This window comes from Delphinapterus leucas, chromosome 11 (genome assembly GCF_059928025.1).
Source record: "Delphinapterus leucas isolate spDelLeu-1000000601 "Yukka" chromosome 11, BTC_Dleu_Yukka2, whole genome shotgun sequence".
Lineage (NCBI taxonomy): Eukaryota > Metazoa > Chordata > Mammalia > Artiodactyla > Monodontidae > Delphinapterus > Delphinapterus leucas.
Window position 1 is genome coordinate 10,860,323 of NC_143139.1, and position 26,638 is coordinate 10,886,960.

The following is a 26,638-nucleotide window of genomic DNA, read 5'->3' on the forward strand; positions in this document are numbered from 1 at the left end:
AAGCTCCCCTCCTTATGGGATGAGTGAAAAAGATGGTACGCGTTATTATGAGAATAGCCAAAATTGACGATCTTAGAAGACACCATACATCAAACCTTTAGAGTAGAAAAACGTGAAAGGATATCTACAGAGTTTGGTGTAAACGGGGAATATTGTGCACTTTGAAAATACAGCTGTGGAGAATGGTCCTCTTTCCCTTGGGGTCTATCACTCTCTCCCGGACGTCTGCTTGTGCTCTTCCCCTCTTTTATTTGTCTCCTCAAGACCACACTTTCATTCTCCTCATCCCCCTGGCACAGATCTGTTTTAAGTTTAAGCCTTCAGAACACGTAGCTGATGGAGCTGAGACCTGGAATGCCGGGAGAACTGGCAATGGGCAGCCTTTATGCACAGCAGAGAATACCTGGGTCACATCATCACAGAGAGGGAGAAAGTGCAAGAGCTTGTCTCTCTCTCAAAATGAACTGAAATGTTCACCAAATTATGGACAGAAATCATTCTGATAGAGAAAATACTAAAATCACACCAAATAATCTTGAGTGCTATGGCTGCTGTGGAATGCTTGTATTCATGTTTTTTTTATTAATAGCTTTCATTCTTAAAGGCAGTTTATTTTCTTAATTGGCCAACGCTTCCTTTCAACTCTTTGTACTGGGGGCCGATCAGCAGAGATAACATGCCAAGGTCGGCGCTCCCCTCCCTATGCACACGAATCACTTTACCCTGGTCCCGGCCAGCTCTCGTAAGTAGGTATTGTGGAGAGAGAGGCTGTGCGTGGACTTGTACAAATCTGTCATCGCTGTAGGAAGAACTCAAAGCAGAAGATCTCCTGGTGATAGGTCTACAGACGCATGCTTGTAGATGAAGAACATTCAGATATTATAGCTTTAATGTCACACCTCAGACTTCAGGGCAAGTGTATATGCTATTAATGTATGCACGAAGTAGCTTGTTTGGTGGAAAATACACCAAGGTATGAAAAGAGTAGTCCCTGCCATGATGGCCCGGACAGTCCTGAGGCACATCAGCCTGTGGGTATGTGAGTCAGCCAGCCAGGTGCTGCCCCACTGGTGAAAGAAGGGGATCACTCTCCCTTCTTCCTGGGTCACTTGGGGCACAGAGAATGGAAACAGCGCTAGAAACGATGTCATACCAAGCATGAGCCCTACTACCTCCTTAGGAACACGGGACTGAATTTTACAAGCTTCCAACTCTCAAGAAAATGGTCCCAGGGTGTTGAAAACTGCAGACACAGACCACATGAACAACCCCATCCTCTGTGTGCTATAACTGCCAAAGGTAAGAAATATTCTCACCAGCAAAGTTAGAGGATCAGAAGGTCAGAAAGAGAAAAACCCTCTGGGATCCCCAGCAGACCAGGAATCACAAAGGAGAGCCTTTCACACCCACTGCATGTGTGTCTTCTCCTTGTTACTGAATGAATATAACCCAAGCTTCTTGAATTAAAGGATATCATTTTGAATGTTTAGGGACATAAAACAACAACAAAAAAAGGTGACCAAACCTTGTCACCTCGGACATCAATCCTACACATCAAAGCTGGATTATCAAAAACTCTGAAATTATTCTCATATGCGTACCAGTCTCTACCGAATACACATATGAATGCCTAATCATGGGGGATCAGTTTAAAGAAGTATGATACATCTTTACAATGGAATATGAGGCAGTCATTAAGTTTCATGCTTTTGGATAACATTAATAAAATAAGACAATGGTCACAGTATCATAGTGAGAGAAAAAAGAAGGCTGCAAACTGTTCATACATTGCGTTTCCAGTTCTATTGTATCACACTGTATTGTGTTAAAACGTACACATATACACACACAGGCACAGAAAAAAGCATCAGTAAGAAACAGAAGAAATGTAAACACTAATTCTTTGCAGGTATGTAAATGGGTAAATTTTATTTCGTCCCCCCAAGTATCTTTAATAAGCACCAATTACCTTTATAATAAGAAAATCATAAATGTTGGTTTTAACCTGTATATTAACATAAGAGTCTTGTAACCTCTACACCACTATTTCATCTTCAATACCACTACTGGAAAAACATTATAGCCTAGAGTTAGAAAGTTCAGAGGACTCAGGAGCCAACCAAAGACAACTGTCATGAAATAAAATCCTCAATAAAATTTAAACAAGGTGGATGAAAGCTATCTTTTGGCTTTGGGGATCCTTTCCTCTATACAGTGTTTCCTTAAGTCAAGATTAAGCCAGCACTTCTGTCTCCAAGCTCCATCCTGCTTTTCTCCCCCATCAGCAGGTATAGGTTTCAAAGCAAAGTCAACCAAGGTTATCTTGTTCTTCTATCCGCTTCATTCAGTGGCTGATGACAGCACATGAAGACAACCAGCCTTTCTGAAATGACATTTCTGAAGTCCTTTCCCCCAGTACAACCTGCTCTGCTCTTCGAATTATTTTATAAATGTACATGGGGGTAGCAGCTTGACATTGTGCACTGAGTCTACCAGGAGTGGGTGTGGAGACCTTGGGGGTTAAGGGCACACCTCCACACCATGGGCTGGCCCCCAGTGGTCTCTTTCCGGGACCCTGGAAAAGGGTGTAGGCAAAGAGCATGGGCCACGGCTCTTGGAGCTGAGGGAACCAAAGAAGGGAACACTTGGATGTGAAAGTCTGTGATAATCACAACTTGGAAAGACAACCAAAAGCATGTAATCCAGAGGCCTTGTCTATAAACCACTGTCATGTATACGTAGGGTCTTTACTAACCAAGCAAGATGAAAGAGCCACCCAACTATTAGACCATATCAAATAGTCAGATTTAAAATCACCTGAGGTTATAGAAATTTTACATGTCACAATAAGCACCCTTCTCCTTGCAATACTTCTTTCCCCAGCAACTAGGAAAACAATAATACTAGTTTGGTGGGGGCAACACTAGGCTCATAGTAGGTGCTCAGTCGTTATGTGCAGGAAGAAGGGAAGGGAGGGAGGGGAAGGGAAGAAGAACTCTCAAAGCCTACAGTTCACGCATTGTTGTTGTTTGGGCAGGACTGCACGTTACAGAGTCATGAAGATATACCCAATTTTTAGTTCTTCCAAAGTCAGTCCCTGGTGGGGTTAACAGTTCTGGTACTCAACACTTCTCTCTAGAAAGAAATTCTCCTTATAGCTAATATAAATCCTCTCTGCTTGATCTTAAGCCCACTTACTCTGGTTCTGTCTCGGCAGAGAAAGTGAACAGCTGATCTCAACACTTGGTCTAATAATTCTTCATATATTTAAAGAGAGTAAGTCATCACCTTGTTGCCTCTTCTTCTTCCCCTCCGTGACCGCAATTCCCACAGCCCTTCTCCATGGATCCTGTTTCTTAACGCCTTAATCCAATGATGCATATTAGTATATGCAGTTCAAAGTCAGCAAAAGGAGCATGTTGTCAAGTGGTGGTATCGGGAGATGCAGCAAAAACACACCAACACGGGGAGGAGCTTCTGTTTCACTCTTCAGACGCCCTCTGAAAGTCTGGAGAGAGCACGTGGATAGCCCGTGCCCTCTTCCCCCGGGGCGGGAGGTGGAATTCAGTAGGGGCAGGTGTGTTCAGGCAACACCAAGTATTTCCTGGCCTGCTTAGCACTGTCTCGCACTCTGCTGGGCACAGACATCTAGCGGGAAACCAGCCAGATGTGGTTCCTGTGCTCGTGAGCAGACCGTCAGTTCGTCCGTGATGAGAGAGAGAGAGAGAGTGTGTGTGTGTGCGTGCGCACGCTCTCTGAAGGGATGGACGGGCTGTTTTAGGTCACGGGTCAATGGCTTTCAAGCAGAATCTGCCACAGTGGCGACCAACCTCTGTCCTGCCATCACCCACTTGATCGCTCTGGAATAGATCACTCTAGTCCTCAGGTATGGGTGTCACGGAGCAGCCGCAGCCTGGACTCAGTGCTGCCTCCTGGATACGGGGCTACCGGAAGCATCCCTTAACCGGTTCCGTTCCTCCCAGGCTCCAGATGCTGGTGGGACCTTCTGTTCTATAATGTTGTTGCTTCTGAGGCGGCTCTTGGGAGTCTCCTCTCTACCAGTTTGGTTACCCTTCCCCTCTATCACTGATCCATACGTTAATTCATAAATACGACTATGGACTCAGCACTTCTTACCGACCACTTTCACCTTGAGCCCTTCTTCCACTGGTGGATATGGCTGTAATCTCTCAGGATTGCCAGCCTAAGGTGATAACTGGGGTTTGGGGAGCCCAAAGAATGACCCAGACAAACGAAGAATGTTTTAATCTACACAAGGAGGGGTATTTTCTGGTAGGTGGAGGCAGGGAAGAGGGAGTGCGCTTCTAAAATACACCTCTGGCGAGTTCGGGGGAAAGACGAGCGGAGAGGCAAACCATATGTATTGTCCTGCAATTCCGACCCAGACAGTCCCTTTAAGGTCTGTTTACCTCTTACAACCTGAAAAATGCATCATCATCATTTCTTGAAGTCATTACTCAGAACACACCCCACTGCATTTCATTTTTACTATCCCCATTTTAGGAACGATTAAATGGAAGCAGGGAGCAGTGGCAATGAAGCAAATCATGAGAGGCTCTGATAAAGACAGGAGCCTGAATGCTTGTCGGAACCGCTTCTCTGTGCCAGACTATTTTTAATGCAAGCTGATGCATCTGTCCCCCTCTTAGAGAGACTCACAAACGAAGCCACTCTGCAAACAAATATTTTTCACCATCCCCTACCCTTTCCAACTCACCATGCTGTGTGTGTGTGTTCCTCTTTATTTTTTTTGGACTTTTTTTTTTTTTGGAGTATAATTGCTTTACAATGTTGTCTTAGTTTCTGCTGTACAACAAAGTGAATCAGCTATATGTATACGTATATCCCCTCCCTCTTGAGCCTCCCTCCCAATGCCCCCGCCCCCGTCCCACCCCTCTAGGTCATCACAGAGCACGGAGCTGAGCTCCTTGCGCTATATAGCAGGTTCCCACTAGCTATCTATTTTACACATGGTAGCGTATATATGTCAATGCTACTCTCTCAATTCGTCCCACCCTCCCCTTCCATTCCTGTGTCCACAAGTCCATTCTCTATGTCTGTGTCTGTGTGTTCCTCTGTAAATGTTCTTCACATTTCTACATACCAGAGATATGTACTTGGCTTTCTGCGAATATAATTCTGATCCAGGGATCTCTTTGCTGTTCTAGCCCCCAGCCTCCATGCCTCCTTAGAGGCTACTAACATACGGTCCCACTAAAGGTTCACAAAAGCATGTACTATTCGTTTAAAAAAAGAGGTTGAGTAAATGTAGAAAATTTGTATACGCTTGGGAGTATTTTCAGAGCAAATACATAAGACATTGCGAACTATGATTGCTCTGAGGAGGGACCTGGGGAACCAAGGATCATAGGTGATCAGAGGACATTCTTTTTACTGGATATTCTTTTGTATCATTTGACTTTTTACCATGTGCAGATATTACCTTAAAAAATTACTCGAGGAGGGTGGGGACTACCAATTGGTATTTGTTGAATACTGGCTATGTTTCAGCCACTATTAACTGGTTTTACTATAATATCTCCTTTAGAGTTGGTTACTGTAAAATCCCCTTTAATCTGTATGACAGCCTTATGTAAAGCCCCATTTTACAAAAGGGAAATAGACCCCGGTAATACCAGTCACTCTGTACACACAGCTGATAAATGGCGATGTGGGAAACTGAACTCGGCTCTCTCCGATTTCTAAGACCATGCTCAGTCCCACAGACTATCCTGCCATCACTTGAAGTCTTTTGGAAGGAACCAAATTGATAAGACAGTAGCTTTGAGACGACTCTGTAAAAACCTGAAGGAATACTGTGAAATCCTATCACACGATTCACACAGTAAATCTTCCTCTTCCCAAGGCTTCCTGTCGAACACTGTTCGGGCGTGCCTGCCTGGAGATGAGCCCTCCCGAAGGCGCCCTGAGTCCCTTGCTGGTCCTCGGGGTGCTCAGTCTGTAGGGAGATGTACCTGCTCTTACGTGCTTTTCAGTAAACCACTCAGTCTACACGGGAGAGTCTCAGGTAGAAGCGAATGGTCACTACCAGTCACTGCTCTAACCCTCCTGAGCGTACAGATTCTTCATTTATTTAACAATTATCTTTTGAGTGGTCCCTCTGAGCCAAGCGCTCTTCTTAAGTGTTAGAATTATTGAGGTGAACTAGGCCCTTGCGCCCGCACAGCATCCGACCTGGTGTGGGAAAACAGGTGATAAACAACACAAACAAGCACACAAATGAGCAAAACGTCAGACAATAAGTATCTTGAAGCAAATGAAAATAAACCTGACTGGGTGGCTACCTCAGCTTGGGTCATCAGGGAAGGCCTTCTGAAGAGATGACATTTACCCCAATGACAAGAATGACGAATATGTCCTGGGAGCTACTGTCCTTACAAACAAAGTCGGGCTCCTTTTGTATGCTCCAGCCCTCACCAACTTCCATGCCATGCTCCGATTTATTTACAGCGTGAATACGTAACCTCAGAAGTTAGAGCTGGAAAGGACCCATCTCACGCCATGGTTCTAGACATGAGGGCAGAAAGATCCAGAAAAGTGAAAAGAGCAGGTCACACAGCCAGTTAGGGGCAGCACCAGAGGCCAAAGGCCCCACCTCTTAACCCACACCTCTTCCACAAATTGAGACCCATTCTCTCCTTATCTCCCCAGTGACCATCTCTTCACTGTAGAATCCTCACCCTGAGGGCCTGCCTCTCTGAAGTCTAAGTCTTCCCTGGACCACTGGGGACCTTCTGGAATGCTATTAGGAGTCCTAAGCATGCAGAAGGGTTCTGGGGGCCAAGGTGACAGCTGAAGAAAAGGTACAACTTCCCACAGTTCGATTTTACCACAACCCAGACATGCCCTAGACCTGTCCTGGCATCCCCACCCTGCCCGCAAGGGCTTCCAAGTTTGGGAGCTGTGTGGCTCATGAACCTAAGGAATACTGAACATCTCTCTTCAGCAATGCTCCCTGATGTAACCAAGTCAGTATGAAAATGTTCTATTCTAGGATCCCAATCCCCCCAAAAGCCTTTATCAAAAGATTACCCACAGAATTTCTTTAAATAACAAGCTCCCTTAGCACACTTAAAGTACGATCTATGAAAACTCAATCTACATAAAGATTTTATCTCCCCTCACCCAAAAAAACGAGCTCTTGTATCAAGGGCAATAGCATAAACTTGATTCTTCATGATGGCTTTTAGACTCTTGTATTATGTAATGGTTCTCATTCATTCTACGTATATTTATTGAGCTATGCAACACGATCCTCCAGGTTGCCATGAGGACACGACAGTATAAAGACACAGCCTCTGTCCTCTGGAAGCATCACACATACAACTCTAACACAGGCAGATGTGACGAGTACTACAACAGAGTACGGACCAAGGCTACAGGGGATAAGGGAGCAAAAAATTATATCTTGGCCAAAGATCAGGGATGGAGCCTGCAACATTTTAATTGGGCTTCAAAGGATGATTATGATTTGTATAACTGGACCATTCATTCCAGGAAAAGAAAACATCACGACACTCTGTACGGAGAACAAGACATACAAGGGCACATTCTCAGAACAGAGAGGAGTCCAGTGTAGCTTGACGGTGAGATGGGAAATGGTGAGGAAGAGAAGACGGGTGTTGGAAAAGAGACCAGAGCCTTGAATGCAAGAATAGATAGAGTTTGGGCCCAATCCACAAACTGCAGAAGCTATGAGCAGGTTTTGGGCAGAGAAAGAACTAGAATTGTGGCTTGGGAAGCTCTTTCTAGAAGCCATGTCCAGGGCTGATCTGAATGGTTCAACGTGGGCGTCAGGGAGAAGGAGGCCCATTTAAAAAATTATCCACATGGTTCCCAGATCATATAGAAATAAGGAATAAATTCAAGAGTTAGAGTAGAGGTAGATCTGTTAAGGAGGCGTGGGATCCAACCCCCAGGAAGGAGGGTCTAGTTTTGGAAAGGGCTGGGGGTCCCAGGCCTCAGATTCCAGCCTAAGGAAGAGAAGGCAGCACAAATGATGGGAAGTGGTGTCTCTTTAAGACAGGACGGTCGTGAGAGGGCCCCTTACTTGAGACAGTAATCATGAGTCTACTGAATAAAAGCCACCCTAGCTGGGTGTCTTCTGATCCATGTATGAAGCCTCTGTTTTTAATAACTCCTCTTCTGGAGATATACAGAAGCGCCTGTTGTACATGCCGGCCCAGACACTCCTTGAATGATTATGTCTCCACAGCAGCAGTGAAAAGCAGCTTGACTGGGGTAAGGAGTGGAAGCCCAGGGAATAGCCATTTTGGGACAAATGACAACTCAGGGGAGGGGCGGCAGCTTCAATCACGAACCCCGGGCATAATGGCAGGCTTACAGCCAAAAAGCCCTGATATGAGGAACACATGACAGATCGAGGTCTTTGGTTTGAAAGATAAGGCCCTGGGTCCCACCACCTGAGACACACATGCCTGGTTTCACAGGTGAGCATTCTCATAACCACCTGTCCACGGCTCTCTGTGACAAGATGGTGACTTTCACGAAGTTTATCTCTGGCTTCTTTTCCTGGCTACTCTCTTTGGAGCTACATCACCTGGTTTCCATCCTAGTCAGAGCCATGCTGACATCCTGAAGTCTGTTCTCAGCCAACTGGCCCACAGCGTCTGCAGAGTCTGTAAATCAATGCTTCCCAACGTGATTCACAGAATATGATTTCATGGGTAAAGGGTTCTCGTGATAAATCATTTGGGGAAATGCCAGATTAAATAAAATTAAAGATGTTTCTTTGCTGTAAGACACCTCTATTGGCAACAACATGGATGGACCTTGAGGGTGTTATTCTAAGTGAAGTAAGTCAGACAGAGAAAGACAAACACTGCATGATTTCACTTATAAGTGGACTCTAAAACAAAAGAAAAAGAAGAAAACCTAGTTCACAGATACAGAGAACAGACTGGTGGTTCGTCAAAGGGTACAAAGTTCCAGGTGTAAAGTAAATAAGTCATGGGCGTGTAATGTACAGCACGCTGACTGCGGTTAATAATACTGTGTTGCATATTGAAAGCTGCTAAGAGAGTAGATTTTATAAGTTCTCGTCACAACAAAAAAAAAATTTTGGAACTATGTATGGTGACGGATGTTAACTAGGCTCTCTGTGGTGATCATTTCATAATATATACAAATATTGAACCATTATACTGTATACTTAAAACTAGTATAACGATGTATGTCAACTATCCCTCAGTAAAAGACACCTCTGAACATTCAAATGCTAATATGTTCTGAGAATCTCCCAGAGTGAGACAGAGTAGACCGCATCTCTCGGTCTTATTTATCTGGAAACCATTTCTCAGCAAAGCGTCTAAAGGCACAAGTGCCCTGCCGAACATTCTCGGGAACACCAGTGATGAAATTACTCTCAGGAACATTTGCATTTAACTAGGAATCAGGTATAATAATAAAAGCCAATACCTAGTAAGTGCTTACTATGTGCCAGGCACCCTTCCAAGTCCTTTACATATATTAATATATTTAATCCTTATAACAACCCTGTGTTATTGGTACTATTATTATTATCCCCATTTTTCAGACGAGGAAGCGGAGGCACAGAGAAGTTAAGAGATTTGCTCAAGGTCCTAGGACAGACAATTTAGTGAGTAGAGGAGCTGGGGATTGAACCTAGGCAGTCTGGCGCCCACGTAAATTAACGCCTAATGGTAGAATTTCAGACACTGTGGTCAGCTGGCAGTGGGAGAGATCCTGAGAAGAGCCTTGCATGGCAAGCCTCCAGTCACAGGAAATCCAGACTTGTGTGCTCATAAATTCGGCTTCACAGGCCTCCCCAGTATACCGTGTAGGACACGACTTCTGAATTACACCATGATTCGGTTTCTCCACCTAATTGTGTTATATGGTGCATGCACACTCTTCCGTTAAAACAAAGTCATGCTGCAGACAGCACCGCTACCAATAAAACAGAAATACATAGGGACAATCATCTCTTCATTGACCAAAGTAGCAAGAAAATGAAGATGCAAGCTTGAGAAATGGCCTCCCCTGTGTTATTAAAGTATTGATCTCTTGCTCTCCAGCTCAGAAAGCAAAACCAAGGTGCCATTTTCCTCCAATGTGTTGCAGACTTTCCGATCCCCGCCCCCTCTACTTAGTATGAGAATTGCCAAAGACATGTCCTACCCTCTCCCACTTCCTCTCCTTGTTCAGAAGTATGATCACCAGTTTCGGGTGCATCTGGTAGCCGTCTTCACTGAAGGACAGATTTCTCCCTTCAAAAGTCACATTGATCAGATACCTGGAAAGATAAAATACAGAGAAGGTTGAAAGTACGAAGAAGGTACGCTAGAACAAGATGGTTAGGAAGACAGAGAGAATGGGCTGGAGGCAGACACGTAGATAGCGGTACAAATACCACGTAAAGCTTGTACCCCTCGGGCTCCCATCTGATGATCCAGTACCGTCATCCAAGTTTTCACATAATAGAAATAATAAGAAAAGACAGAAATTTGAAACAAGGGCAGTGGGTTTGACTTTAGTCTGCAGCTATGACTGAGCAACTTATTTAGCCTTTTGAACATCAGTTTTTTCACAATCTGCCAAAAATGGGGTAATAAAGAACCTGCTCTATTAGGTTTGTAAGGCTTAAATTAGAGAGCTCACCACGGGGCCTGGTGCAGAGTAAACTCTCATTAAGTGTTAACGATTAGTATTCAAAAAAGGAGCTGGATTAAAGGGCAGAGGTGGTAGAGACAAGACACAGTGAGCGTGGGCCAACACAACTTCCTGCTCAGAGAGCCTGGAGTTTAGGGTCTTTCTGCCTCCCAGAGATACGCCTACACTTTTGAACTCTTGCGATGTGCCTGCCCAGCCCATACTTCTAAGGGTTGCAAGATAAGTCCAGCAGTCAGGGATCTGGTTCCATGAGATGCATCTGGAAACCAGGGCTATTGCACTTTGTAGAGTGAACAGAAAATAGCAGGGGTGGGAGGTGGTGATGGGGGAGGAGGGAGAGACATTTCACAGAGTGTTCTAGGTTCAGGCACTTAAACTAACAGAAACTCTAATAATTAGAGTCAGACCAATGGAGTTGTCTCCCTCTCCAACACCTGTACCCCCCGCTCAGCCCATCCCCCTGCTGGCTGCTCGGACCTGATGAAGTTCCCTCACTGGGAATTCCCACAGGCGTGCTCATTCCAACAGCATTAGTGCGACTGTGCTGATGGTAATTTAGGTCCCTTTACCATCATGGCTCAAGGAATCAATAATGATTCGCTCTGTGTTCACATGACATGCTACTCTGGAGCCTCGCACCTGATGCTGCTGTGAGATGTGTCTCTGCTAAGAAGCAAAATGGGAATCTTGTGATTGTCCTGAGCATTCTAAAGGGCTTCAAACCTTTGACCAACAACGGTGTCCTACTACATCTGAAGGGCCGAAGAAGAATGTGCAGGAGTTAGCTTAAAGGCTCCTCTTTTAAGTCTTTTCATTCAACGGAACTGTGAGCCTCTTCTTTGATTCTTCCAGATAACATTAGGTTAAGCAACAAGGTTGCTAGGATGCCATGTCCTTCAGGCACTTCTAGAGATGACTAGGCATTGTGAACCAAATCCTCATGGACCACTTCTCACTTCTAGAGCCGCCTGGGATTTTTCAACCTGTCATTCCGGGGCAAATGCAATCAAGAATACGAATTTTGCAAATCAAGAATAGGAATTTTGAGATTCCTAGAATCTCAAAATCGGAAGAGACCTTCACAATCAATTAGCCACTTACTTCTTGTAGTTTATGCTTCCCTTCTACATAATAAAACCAGCCCTCTCAGCTCTTCTTGAATACTTCCACTGATGGGGAGCTTATCACTGTACACCCTACCCTCAAGGCAGCCATCTCACTGCTGGGCAGTTCTTTTTTACCTAAAGCTGAAATCTGCTCCCCTACCACCCCTAGATCCCTGTCTCCGCCTTAGATATTATACAGTCTTAGTCTAATGCTTCTTCCACATGGGAGCCCTTCAAGTATTTGAAGATATTTATCGTGTATCCCTTACAAAATAAATTTTAGTCTTTGAAGAAACCATAAGCTCAATTAGTTCTATAATTTTAACTTGATAGATCAGGGAACTGAAGCACAGAGAGGTCAAATTATGTGCCCAATGTTCTCCAGCTAATTGGGAGCAGAAATAACATTTTAAGCGCCATTCTCGATCCCATGTCCTCTCTAGCACCCCAACCTGATTCTCGTATGCCACAGCAACTTTAATATCCCTGGTTCCTTCATGTGGTCCTGCTATGCTACGGCTTCAGCTCCCTCCCTCTATCCCCTTGGCCACACTCTCTGGACACCTGCAGTCGGTAAAAGTGTAGCATCCCTGATTCCGCTCAAGGCTCCACCTGGCGTCTTCGCCATTGCCTGTGCTGTTCCTCCTCTCAGCTCGGTGCTGCCTGCTCCAGCCCGTCACTGCTGAGAAGGTGATACTCGGGTCTCCTGCAGTTAACAACAACTTCAACACTGCAACCGAAGCCCCATATGATTCACTTCAGGGAGTGTAATTGCAAAAGCACAAGACACAATATTTTAAACTAACAGACCAGAATTTAAGCACCCAACATAACCAACTTGAAAAATATGTTCTTACGACAACAATATGGTGCGGCTTAGAGTAATTTCTGGAAGTCTGCAGAGAAGGTGTACAAAACATGTAAAAAAAAATTAGTCCTGCCTCTGTTTTGGAAGAATGCAAGAGAGGAGGGGGAGACGGAGAAGGAAGGAAGGAAGGGAGGGAGGGAGGGAGGGAGGGAGGGAGGGAAGGAAGGAAATGGAAAGAGAGAGAGAAAGAAGTATGAAGGGAGGGAGGGAGAGAGGGAAAGAGGGAGAGAAGGAGGGAGGGAAATAAATTATCTGGTTTAAGCACCCTCCTTTTCACCAGACAAGGCTCTGAATAATTCTGACTTTATCTAAAATGCCATTAAGAATATTTCAAAGAAAGTGTCCATTTCAGAAGGCAATTATAAAAGAGGAGTTCCAAAAATCATGTAAGTAATAAGCAGCACGCATGGAATAAGTAAACAGCCTCTCAAGATGACTTCTTTGAAAGGGGACAGCACTGAATTAAGTGGGTAAGTTGAGAAATTCAAACTCCGAGAAAATAAACCACGTTCACGGGTAACTGCTCTGTAGTTAATTTCTCTAATTGTCCCTGCTCCCGAGCCTTTTGATTTTCCTTATACATTTCTCTCTCTCTGGAACGTTCACCCTCTTTCAGTTTGACACGTTCATTTTATTCTATGTTGACATTTCTCATATATTGTACTTATCAAAAATAGTACTAAAATGTTATGATGATACACAAAATGCTCTTCTCCAAAGTATCCTTTAATCATTCATATCCTTCAGCAGTGTATAGAGTGATCATTCACATTGTGTTTTTCTGAGTAATTCCCTGAGACGTGCCAACATTTAGCTATTAGTGAGGAGCTTGCAAATATATACTCGCCTTGAGCAAGGATGCCCTTTGAATAGCAGAAAAGACCGATCCATTCATTGGTAATGAAAAGTGTGAAAAAATAATCGGGAGTGTGGTCACTTTTAGGCATGTGACCTTGGCCTTGAACCTGACTTTTTCCTCTTTAAAATGGAAACACCATTTTTTACCTCCAGCTTATCAGGTTGTGATGATCACATGAAACAGGGGGTAGAAAAATGATATAAACTATGATGCAAATATAAGGTTATATAGAATAAAAAATAGATATTAGCCTGATTTGAGTATCTAAAGGCGAGGAACCTGCCTCATTTTTGACCTCAGTGAGTAAAAGTGGGATGATTACATTTAATAAGACCAAATGGTCCATGGAACACACGGGAGGAATGGAAATTGTATCTCACGTATGGAGGATAAACTAGGTCAAATGGTCATATTAATTTAATTTCCATAAGACCTGAAAATATCCAACTACCTTTGAATCTGGCTGTACTTTGTCAATTTTGAATATTAATTAAATTAAAACCTCAAAACTTCCATGTATAAATTCTCAGTAAAGGATTAAACTACAAGATTAAGAGATGCCACGGCAATTCTGTTTTTCTCTAAAAATGTCATCCTCAAGTATGAATCAGAAAACCTAGCTTCAAGTGGCAGCCATATTCAGAAGCTCTGTCCATAAAACTTTAGTCCCCTGGGAGGCCCATCAAGGTTTGGTACATAAAAATATTGCTTGATTTGTCCCTGGGATGCAGCAACCTGATGGCTTGTCTCATAAAGTTCTAACATTACACAAATCTCAGATTGCCGGAACTAGAAGAAAACTTAGGAACTATCCACTGAGAACTCTCATTTTAGAAAGGAGGAAACGGGTCCCAAGACGCTACCTGACTTTCGCAGGTGACTTGCCTGTTCAGGACTGCAGTTCAAGTCTTCGGATTTCAAGTTCAGTGTTCTTTTCCTTACATCACCAAGTAAAGTGAAATCAGTGTCGCTGAGCCCCAGATGTGCCCCTTAGCATTCTCACATCACGTGCCATGCCCTGGTCTATGCAGACCCCTCATACAGACTGCAGAAAATAAAACCCATCTCATTTCCTGCCTGACCCTGGCTTGTGGAGAGTCTCAGAAAAGAACCCTGATGGGCTCAGAGCCAATACATTTGCTGCGTGTGGCCAGAGTCATCCTCCACTGGGTTTAATGGGGTCAAGTTGAGGTAAAAAGCCCTTGTGCCTCTTTGACTTTGACCATGCCACTCAGAGCTCATTTGCTGCAATGATTTAGCAGTACGCCCAGTGTGGGAGGTGTCGGAAGAGCTCTGCCAGAATTTTCCCAGCAAACCGAGAGCCTTGGCACCACAGTACTAATTGTGCCCTCCATATTTTCACAAGGCACTAGATTCTTTTTATGAATGTCTTTTAATGTGGTAATAAGAGAGACAAGTCTCTCCTCTCAGGCGATCCTTTCAATTTTCAGATAAGCAGATGAAGTCCAGAGGGTTCTGTGGCTTTACCAAGATCAGATGACAGGGCTGGAATGAGGATCCAGGTGTCCTCACCCCCCAGACCAGTGATCTTTCCACTCAACACCATGCCTCAAAAATGGTGGGGCTTCCCTGGTGGCGCAGTGGTTGAGAGTCCGCCTGACGATGCAGGGGACACGGGTTCGTGCCCCGGTCCAGGAAGATCCCACATGCCGCGGAACGGCGAGGCCTGTGAGCCATGGCCGCTAAGCCTGCGCGTCCGGAGCCTGTGCTCCGCAACGGGAGAGGCCACAACAGTGAGAGGCCCGCGTACCGAAAAAAAAAAAAAAATGGTGGAGTTTTTCATAGCTCTCAATTTCCATTCTACATTCTCAATTTCCATTTTCCAATTTCCATTCCATTGGAGAATTGGAAATTCTCCAATTTCATTTGTTATTCAGAGGAAAATAATAAAGGAGGAAACACAGCTCCAGGGAGGAGAACTGAATTCTTGCCCCCTTTGTGTACAATTTCCTAGCTCTGAAAATCTGTAACTCTGTCACTGCGTCTTTGGTGTGTCACTTACCGTTTAAAGCCTGCAGCTCCCTCATCTATAAAATAGACTCGTTCAGGCCATCTCACTTGCCTGACGCGGGAAGCACAGGGATCCATCGAGATGCTCTCTATCTCTACGTTTCATCTGATTAATACTGTGGCTATTATATTGCTAAACTCTATCATCTAAATGACAAAACCACAGATCTTTCAAAAAGCTTTTCTCTGGTCTCTTTTTAACAATTACTATTTCATATGCATGTTTTCTCTTGAAATAGTAGGAACAATTTCCCATGGGATTAGAAATAGTGGACTTAAAAACATTTAAAAGCTACTTAGTTAGAGACCAGTATTGGGGGAAGAAAGCAAAATATTTAAAAATTAGATGTTCCTTGTGATGGTTTGGTAGAGACTAAATAGAAATTCATAATAATTAAAATGAACCCCAAATGACCAACCCAGTACAATGTGGTCAACATGGCAGGCCACGGCCTGGGAACAATTCCTCCTGTACTTACCGATACCTTCTTCTGGGATCAAACCCAGAAGAAAGATCTCATTAGTGAGATATCCTGCACTCAAATGAATGACTTAGACAATGCCCCTAAATGCTGGTAGGAAGAAAATAAGGAGAAACAGGAAAAAATAAGTTAATCGAAGAAGAAAGGAATGCAGTATGTACTGCGCACACACTCCATCACCAGCACCTGCAGGAACAGCAGCAGGCAGTGTACGTGGCATTTAAGAGTAAGGACCTGGGCTCCCTGGTGGCGCAGTGGTTGAGCGTCCGCCTGCCGATGCAGGGGACACGGGTTCGTGCCCCGGTCCAGGAAGATCCCACATGCCGCGGAGCGGCTGGGCCCGTGAGCCATGGCCGCTGAGCCTGCGCGTCCGGAGTCTGCGCTCCGCAACGGGAGAGGCCACAGCAGTGAGAGGCCCGCGTACCGCAAAAAAAAAAAAAAAAAAAAAAGAGTAAGGACCCTGCAGTCAGACCACTTCTGTTCAGATCCTGGATCCACCAGTTTCTAGGTTACGTGACAATGTTTTTAAGGCACACGCATTAGTTTATTCCGGCCAACAATGGTTTTCTTTTTGAGGAAAGGGATTTGAAGAAGCTTTAAAGGTTTCCTTTGGCACACAGGCATATATTTTCATATATAAAAATACTAAACCATGTTGTTGAACAAAATTAGAAATACCAGTTTCCTAAGCTGTCAAGTGTAGGCCTTTTCTCTTATTTTGCAAAATGAAACTTAGTAGAGAACGTCAGGAAAAACTAATTTGAAAAGTAGATTGTAACATTAATTTATAATTACTTGAGGCAACTTAAAAATAGTTTGTCTTCCAGTGGATTAAACATTTTCTCTGAAGTGGTATTTATGCCATTCATTTATTTTACAAACCATTCCTTACAAATCATAAAAGCTTCAAGTTTGGGCCAGTCCATATCTCAGTTATTTAAATTCTAAATTCATAGTGTTAAATTAATGAGATATTAAAGTATCTTGAAGACTGTCTGATATAAATTTTTTTTACATCTTTATTGGAGTATAATTGCTTTACAATGGTGTGTTAGTTTCTGCTTTATAACAAAGTGAGTCAGTTATACATATACATATGTCCCCATATCTCTTCCCTCTTGCATCTCCCTCCCTCCCTCCCTCTCTATCCCACCCCTCTAGGTGGTCACAAAGCACCTGATATAAATTTAATATACTTCCTCTCTCCTACTGGTGGTGAGGATTGGCCCCTTAGCAATCTGGCTGAGGGGTAAATGGTGACGTGTCAACTCACCAACTATTACAGTGAGAGAGTCTTCTCTGGCCCCTAGGCCTGACAATGAAATATTTCTGAGAGCTATTACCCGACTTCTGTTTCATGACTGAATGCCATGAATTAGATTTATCTGACATGAAAGAAAACAGAGAGCATTGTTGAGAGTCACCTGACAATCTCTGCTCAGATATAAGAAGGTAGAGAATATTTCATCTTCCTCCAGAAAGATGTTAAGTCAGTGAGCTCCGAGGGGCTCTGCCACCAGCTGCGATGGCCTCCTGTCTACTCTTTCATCCTCGTTTCTGTACCCTTCCACCAAGCGGGGTCAACGTGGCAGGCCATGGCCAGGTGACAATTCTCCTCTGCATCGTTCCATCTGGGATCAAACCCAGGAGCTTGTCCTCATTAGTAAGATACCCTACACTCGAATGAATGAAAAGGCCTGGACGATGCCTCAAAATGCTTAATGAGGAGTTGGTAGAAAGAAAATAAAAGGGAGAAAGAGTACACCTGAAACTAACACAATGCTGTGAATCAACTATACTTCAATAAAAAAAGAAAAATAGTGAAGATGGAAAAAAAAGGGAGAAACAGAATATATTACGTGAAGATTAAAGGAATGTAGTATGTATTAAACACACACACACACACACACACAACAGTACCACCAAAATGCAGTGCAGCGTGGTGTGGAAAAGCAAGAACACTGCGGTCAGGTGAGCTCTGCTCAAGTCCTTGCTCAGCCAGTTCTGAAGTTGTGTGACCTCATGAGTTATTTAACCTTTCTTTGCCTCGGTTTCTTCACTATAAAGATATGAATAATAATAGCACTTACAGGACTGCTGTGAGGATGCATAAAGGACTTAGAGCTATACTACTGCATCTATACATAATGAGCCTTAGGTTTTAGCTGCTGCTGTTGTTATTATGATGGTTGCCTTTTAAAAAAATACTGCCTGGATATCAGAGAATGTTAGAGTTAGTAGAGACTCCTGGATCACAGTCTGAGCTTCCATATTTAAAGGAAGGTCTGGGAAGATGCCGCTCTTCGGCAGGGTAAGTTCGGAGTCCAGGTCTCCCAATTTCTCGATCTCTTCTTTTCCATAAAACCACATTTCCTCCCATTCCCACAGTATCCGAACTGCTAGGGCTTCGGGACATTTGTTTTGTCTCCTATGGTTGGTTCCCCCTGTGAGGTATTCTGCAGTAGGGAATCACTTAACCGTACTACTTCCATGTATAGTTCACTTCCTGAGGAAGGCCAAAGGTGAGCTCATAGTTCCGTAACTTTAGTCTAGAATAAATGACTCCTCAAAATGACCTCCATTCTGACCTCCTGGAAGCCTGATTGGAACACTGTGCAATTCTCTTTAGAATTCCTTTGGAGGGGGCACGCTCCTGCTTGTGGGTTCCTTAGGGAACTGGCGATGCCAATACATCAAAAGTGCTGGACACCAGAGCTGTTTCTCCCTTAGGGAACTGTGCACAGGACTCAAGATGGGGAAGGAATTCCTCCTGGTGCTCGTGCCCACAGCCCTGCGTCACCTCTGCTACGGGCGACACAGGCAAGGGTGCGAAGGGAAACCCAGGGTTATCAGAGGCAGTTCGCAAGGCGACACTCCCAGTGGGAGGGAATCTAGTAACTCTTCTGGGTAATGTTATCATCACTGGATTTTTTTTTTTTTCATTTTAAGTTCATGCTTTCATGTTGCATGTAAGTTAAAATCACTTCCTTTTTCAAAAGCACGGAATAAAACCCCTCTTCTCTTCCCTAGATTATGTGCGCAGTATACTGGAATATAGCCCAGTGTGGGCTACCAAAACCAAGCAGTTGGGACCTTCCGAGAGAAAATGCCAAGACAGGTCAAAGGCTAGCTGATCTCTGAGTACACTGCTATTTCTCCTTTATGCCTACTAATAGTGTGCAGGTGAAGGCTTGCCTGTCTGATATCCATTTGAGCTCAAGAGCTGGCAGCCCTGCTCAGGGGCTATATGTCAAAAGCAGCCAAACAGTGACTGGCACAGACTTCTCTAGGACATTCAACCCTGACGACCAGAAGCCTTTTCCTTCTTGTGAATGTTCAGACTTTACTGAAAGAAACCCTGCTCATATACGCCCTTGGTCAAGAATCCAAAGTGACCTGGGCATGACATCAAGGGAAAAGAATAAGGAGGCTTTTCTCTTCCTTTTGGCCTTTCTCCAGTTCCTCAATTTGTTCTTCCATAGGAGCCCATCTCTACCCTCTCCTCTACCTGAGGTGGACAACAAAATGAACACACTGGCAATATCTCCATGCACATAGCACCTACCCACTCTGTAGCTACGAAATGCTTAATTTCACAACTGCCCCCAACAGCTCTACTGAAGGGTGGCAGAAGAGTTAAACAAAGGAATTAGTGAGATGGCTTCAGTTACAGGGGCTGGGAGTGAAGGTTATGAGGAACTGTCGTCCGTGGAAAAAGGGGGTTATGATTCAGTCTTCCAGTCTAACGGAAAGACCTTCAGGTGGAGATCTCTAGAAGCAATTACATTAAACGGGAGGAAAAGAGGATCAAAAGAAGGAAGATATTCCAGGGGCAGGGGATGGTTTCCAACAGACGGAGGACTCAGGATGCCTGGGTGTAGATGATGTCGTTCAGGGAGATGGGCGCCTCATAATGATCTCATGCTATGGATGCGAGACAGAGGGCGATGGGGGCTGTTGACTCATTCCAGCACACATCTCCATCTTCAGAAGATGCAGTCACGAACCACCTGCCACAAGGATAATGCCCTTTCACATAGCAAGTAGAATGACTTATTGAGTCTAGGGTCCAAGGGAAGACCAGGGGAATGAAACGTACATGCGGCCCAGATGCACTGTGGAACATAATATGCGCGTGAAGGAAGGGAACTGTCAGGAAAGTTAGTTAGCGACACGGGGTTTGCTGATGTGGTTCCCGCAGCAGTCTGCAGAAGAGCTTTCTGGGGCTTCGGTTCAGTGAGAGGACCCACTCCTTAAAGTCTGCTTGGGTTTGAAGGTGCAGGAAATGTAAATATATCCGTCAATAGTAAAAGGGATATCAGGGACCTGAAAACAGTGAGATGAAATGTATAATATACCTTATCAAGAAGAAGACGCCAAGATGGAAACTACAATGCGAAAGTGCTGATCAAAGGTTATCAACCAAACACAGCCTATGTTTCTAGAGTTTCTGTTAGCACGGTTTCTAGACCAGGTTAGAGTAGAGGGTCCAGGGGAAGATCAAACTTGTTTATTTCTTTAACTAATTTTAGTTAGTTACTTGGTTAAAGACACCCATCGATCTGTTCCAGTATTCTAACATGGCTTGACCCTTAAGTCAGAATTTGAAGCAAGGTGGGGGCAAGAGTTTATTCAAACCTAACTCCCTTTCTCTCTTTCCTGGTCCTTAAGAGGACAGCACCATGGACCCCAACTGCGTCTTCACAAGGAAGCTGAAAGAAACATGTAATCATCTCTCCCTGCTGTACGGTGCGGGGGCTAGAACTCTGCTGTTCCTTCTTTTCAGGGGATCCTAGCTCTTTCTCTCCCTCTGTAGGTTGATGTTTCCATGGAAACATGCTCTTTAATGCTTCTGAAATCACCGTGCATTTATACCATTAACTCTTTGTTGGCCAGGGGAGGTCACAGGGATTTATTTTCCAACTTCTGCAAAGTAATTCCATTTTCTACCTCTTTTTACTGCAAACTTAAAAAAAAAAAAAAAAAAAGTAATTCACACTTGATGCCCCGATGTCCTCACGAGCCCTCACTCCTTAACTCTTGCAGTCTTGGTTGTTGCCTCTATCGTTCTATGGAAACTGTCCTTAGGAGGTCATGAATAATCAAAGCAAAGTCAACAAAACCAAATCAGTAGCTTTGTTTCATCCTCCTCCTCCTTGACATTAGACAGCTTCTAACAGTGATACTCCCACATTTTCAGTAACTCTCCTTTCCTTTGTTTATTTTTTGATTAAAGTAGGATAATTTCTCGGTTCTCCCTATATCTCCCAGACCAGTTCTCTCTTCTGTCCATTTTTGCTTGGAAATCCCTAATTTGGGGCACCCCAAGACTCACGTTTTCACCCCTGCTCTCTCCCTCTGAGACTCATTTGTAGCGAAGTATCAACCATCACCTCTGCACCAAGGCCTTCGAAATGCCCATCGGAGGTCCCATCTCTTTCTTGACCTTCAGTGTGATATTTCTGAGGGGACCGTTCTACCTGAATGTTCTGATATCAGTTCAAACGTAACATGGCCAAGGCCAGGCCAGGCTCCCCTGTCTTCTGGCAGTGAGATCGTCACTCTCAGGGTTTAACATTCTGCCACACCTCTGGCTTCTCCCTCTCTGTTATGCTTTCATCTTTACAACATGAAGGTAAAGGAGAAGAGGCTGGCTGCTCTTATGAGCTGCTTTCTCAGAACCAGGCAAATCAGTTAAATCGTCAGCCGGAGTTCAGCATTATGTATAAAATAAGCTGAGGGATACTTTTTTTTCCCTCTTTTCAGAATTTTGTCTCCCCAAGCTAAACGAATCTCATGGCTTTCTAGCCTATAAGTAAAATTGCTTAGAAGCCATAGTTCTGCTTCTGGTCACTCAGTTAAAAAAACAACAAAACAAACAAAACCCTCTAGCAAATGCTACCATATTTTGAGCACATCCTAAGCTCTGTTCTGGGTGTTTTGCATTATTTGATATTGTCACAGCAGTGCTATACAATGATAGATCACGTTATAATGAAAGCCCAAGGTTGGTGACACTGGGAGTTGATCCCATTCGATTCTGAGTGGCTCTAAAACCCATGTTCCTCCCACTAAGGATAATGTTGTCAAGAGAAGCAATGGTCAGGAGAGAGGAAAACAAAAGAGTCCCAAACTTCTAACATGGTAGAACCCAAATCTAAACCCAGTTCTGAATGGCTCCAAAGCCTGGGCTCTTAATCACTGTTTATACCACCAAGCACCAGTCCATCGGCTGCTTTTAATTGTCCCTCATGCCGGCATCATAAGGGAAATCTTTAGGGAAGGGGGCGACAGACGTGCAAAGACTGGAGGCGCGTTGCTGGTCAGGCGATACGTTCATAGAATAACAAGAGAACTCCAGGTCTCTAGGGGCTGTCAATCTGTCATATTTCATAAGCACTAATCCAAAAAAAAAAGTGCAGAAATGGAATTAATTCGCCTTATAAGAAAACAGGAGACAAACCACAAAGCAGTAGCTTGACTGAACTTATAGAGGAATTAATTCTCAGATCACACTCTGGGAGGAAGTCAGTTATGAAAGCCTAGGACTGCATTCTTGGAGCTCTTGTTAGGGGCAGACAACAAGAGCTAGAATATTTATTTGGCTCGGATAAGATGGGGAAAATTTTTATCCTGCTTTGGCACAGAATATCTAAGTTCTCTCTGGACTTAAAAAATACAATATTAAAGTATTGCTTTGGAGCTACAATCAACTCTCAGTGATCCTCCATGAGGGAGGCAGAACCATACTTATGATCTGGACAATCAAATACAACTATTACTCTTGGTACTAATTCCGTTCCATCTCATCATGGGTTTAAGCTGCAGGACATGCCCCTCCTTTGGAAATGCTTCTAGTCTAGGTCTCATCACGCTGCATTGTCTTGGTTCTTCTCCTTCACCTGTGATTGTTCCTTCTTTCCCTTCTTTGCTGGCTGCTTTTATTCCTCTTTTCCCTTATTTGAGGTTTTGTAGGAAATTCACTACAGGGTCTCTGTTCATTTCAGCCATTCTCAGGGCACCAACTCTTCCTCTGAGTCCCAATTCTATGCCTGCATCCTAACATCTTTTTCATGCCCCACTTTCACCCCTCGATGGCCATGCCTGCTCGGATTTCCCCCTGTTACAAACTCTTAGTGTTGGCGATGGATTTGCTTTATCTTTCTCCTCAAACGAGCTGATTTTCTAATTCCCCTCTCTGACTGAGTTGATATTCACCGAGCATTTGGGATGGAGCCTGGCACACACAGGCACTCAGTGAACATTAACTGGCCTCATTCCTTTGGTCTTGAAACCTCCCAGGAGTCTCTGCCATCTTCCTTTTCCTAGTTTCCCACGACCAACGAGCCCCCCAGACAGTCCTGTTTTTACAAAATACTTCTTGCATCTGTCCCTTCCCTTCGAGTCCCATGACTTTCATCCTAGACGAGACCTTTATCACTTGATACCCAGACACCTACAGCAGCCCTCTCCTGGGTCATCTTCTCCCTGACATCAATCACACCCACCTTCCAAATACCACCTGCACTTCATCTTACAACAAGACTTCTTAGGGTTATGTCACTGCTAACTCAGAAATCTCCAATGGCTCCCCACTACCTAGAGGAAAATTCTGCGCATGGTCAAGGTACTCTCCATCCTGGCCCCATCTATCTGTTCTCTATATGAACTCTTGCTAAAGCCAAGTGGCTTCTTCACTGTCCCCTGAGCATTACCTGCATTTTCCTGCCCCCCTTCTATTTTCTCTCAATTGAGTACAACACAAATCTCACTCATGCTTGTGGTCTCAGATCCAATTTTACCCTCTCCCTATACTTTCCTGACCGTGCCCAGCCCCTCTCTCCTCCTGCCCTTTCTAGCCTCCAGTCCACATTTTCAGCATTTGATTTATTGTTGACCTGATGTCTTGCTCCTTTTTGTTACTCAACGTTTTATGCGTGTGGATCTTGTCTTCCATGATAGACAATACACTGTTGGAAGGTCAGTATCAAATCTTGCCCTTCTATTATCCTTTGCAGAATCCAAATTAGTGCCTTGCTTGTGGTACATATTCAATAAATACTTACTGATTTGTTTTTGAACTTCTAGAAGACTAGTCTTGAAGGCTTCTCCTCTGCTTTCTCACTTCCCACCCCTCACACCCACCTTTCTATGTCAAACCTCTCTCTCTCTCTCTCTCTCTCTCTCTCTCTCACACACACACACACACACACACACACACACACAGGGCTGGCACTGTGCATTGGTATCAGCATTGAGTATTGATTCCCTATAGAAAGTGACTCCGCCAATAATTGATTTAAAAAAGAATAACTTCTAAAGAATATACACCTACAATCTTTTTTTTCTAAAAACAATGAGACAAAAAGTGGGGCTGATTTCATTTCTGCACAAACTCTTTTTAAACTTCTCCCCTTTGGATGTTCTTCCCGTTACATTGTCCATAAAACATATACCTGCCCATGAGGATCACCTAACTTATTCAAATCATATTCCATAAGAAAGAAAAAGAAATAAAATTTCTTGATAACAGGGTTGCTGACAGTGATTTTTTCTTTGAAAAATAAAAGCACTGGGGGGATCTGAAATATATGTAAAAAATAATACTGGGGTGTTCTCTACCAATGTAAACTCACTTTGGTAGTTTAGGAACAGAGAAAAATAGAACTCATTTTGTTTATAACACTGAAGTGAGAGGGTCTTTAAGAAAACAAAAACCAGATAAGCAAAAGAATTTATTTGTTATTTGTTTTCTAGTATTTTTCAGTTTCAAAATTAAATTAAAAACTTAAAATGTCCTCAGTGGGGGAGGGAGATAACTTTCCCCCAATGTTCATGCGGTTAGGCACACATAAAACCCCTCCCTCACCCCTTCCCTCTCCCCAGCTCCCCACAACCCCACAGCAAGAGCAGAAGAGAAAGAGAAGCCACCTAAGTGTCCATCGACAGAGGAATGGATAAAGAAGATGTGGCACATGTATACAATGGAATATTACTCAGCCATAAAAAGGAATGAAATTGAGTTATTTGTAGTGAGGTGGATGGATTAGAGTCTGTCATAGAGAGTGAAGTAAGTCAGAAAGAGAAAAACAAACACTGTATGCTAACACATATATATGGAATCTAAAAAAAAAGAAAAAAATGGTTCTGAAGAACCTAGGGGCAGGACAGGAATAAAGACGCAGACGTAGAGAATGGACTTGAGGACACGGGGAGGGGGAAGGGTAAGCTGGGACGAAGTGAGAGAGTGGCATGGACATATATACACTACCAAATGTAAAACAGATAGCTAGTGGGAAGCAGCCGCACAGCACAGGGAGATCAGCTCGGTGCTTTGTGACCACCTAGAGGGGTGGGATAGGGAGGGTGGGAGGGAGACGCAAGAGGGAGGAGATATGGGGATATATGTATATGTATAGCTGATTCACTTTGTTATACAGCAGAAACTCACACACCGCTGTAAAGCAATTATACTCCAATAAAGATGTTAAAAAAAAAAAGAGAAAGTGAGGGTGAATATTCAGATATTCACACTAAGATCTTTTCTACATTTGGCCCAACTCTTGATAACCCAGGATGTCAGTATCTGCCCAGATGCCTATGGGTCAGTGCAGAAAATGCACAAAGTGAATTATTTCATGGGTGGGAAATCAGGAGTTGAGATAGTTCAGGCTTTCTCCTTTGTAGATAACACCAGGACAGGAAGAAGCAGTCCAGGTGGAAATCAGAAACGTATTGTTAATAAGTCTCTCTGAACCTCCCTGTGAAAGCAGAGGAAAGCTAATTTGATCAACACTTGCCTGAATTCCCTCAAACTCTTGGGCATCCTAGCATAACATAAAGCAATTTAGCATTTGAGTCAATTTCCTTCCCTCTCTTCCAGTCACTCCCAGGTTGCTTTGATTACAGGAAGTTAAAACACAGTCAGTGTGTCTGGGGGCAGAGCGGCAAAACAGCCTGAAGAAATGCGTGTTTGATGTCCTCAATTATAAGGGGGTGAGGTTGGGTGTATAAGAGAGGATGGAGGGAGTGAGCACATGCTGGAGAGAAAGGAAGAGATGGAGAGGAGATGAAACAGCATGCAGTACGCTGGATAACATCTCCATGGCAACCACAGTCCACGCACAGAGAACTGTCAAAATAAGTCAAGATCCAAGTAAGTAGGTGTTGGTGGAAAGAGGAGGTAAGAACTCAGCAATGGACAAAAACCGGCTAGAGGAGATGAATTCTCTTTGTGAGCTTAACTCTTCTTCCCACTTCTTTCTCCAGCCACACTCAAAGCTCCCGTTTGGGTGAGAATGCAACTGAAGTTTGCCTGCTGTCAAGTCCGAATTTTACCCAGGAAGGTCTTGGGATGGCAGGAATGAGGCTTAAGAGGCCCCAGGAAAGCCAGGAGAGAGAGAGAAAAAATCCTGAGTGAGGTGAATTAGATCCCTGTAGCCATTAGCTCGTTTTCTTAACTCTTTCCAGCAATGTGCACAGAAGGAATAGATTTGTTTTCATTTTTCCGTTGGCCTACAGAGGGGAAACAGCATGGATGGAGATCCTGTCGGGTGTGTAAGACAGGTACAAAGTTCCTACTTTGGTGCTCTAGGCT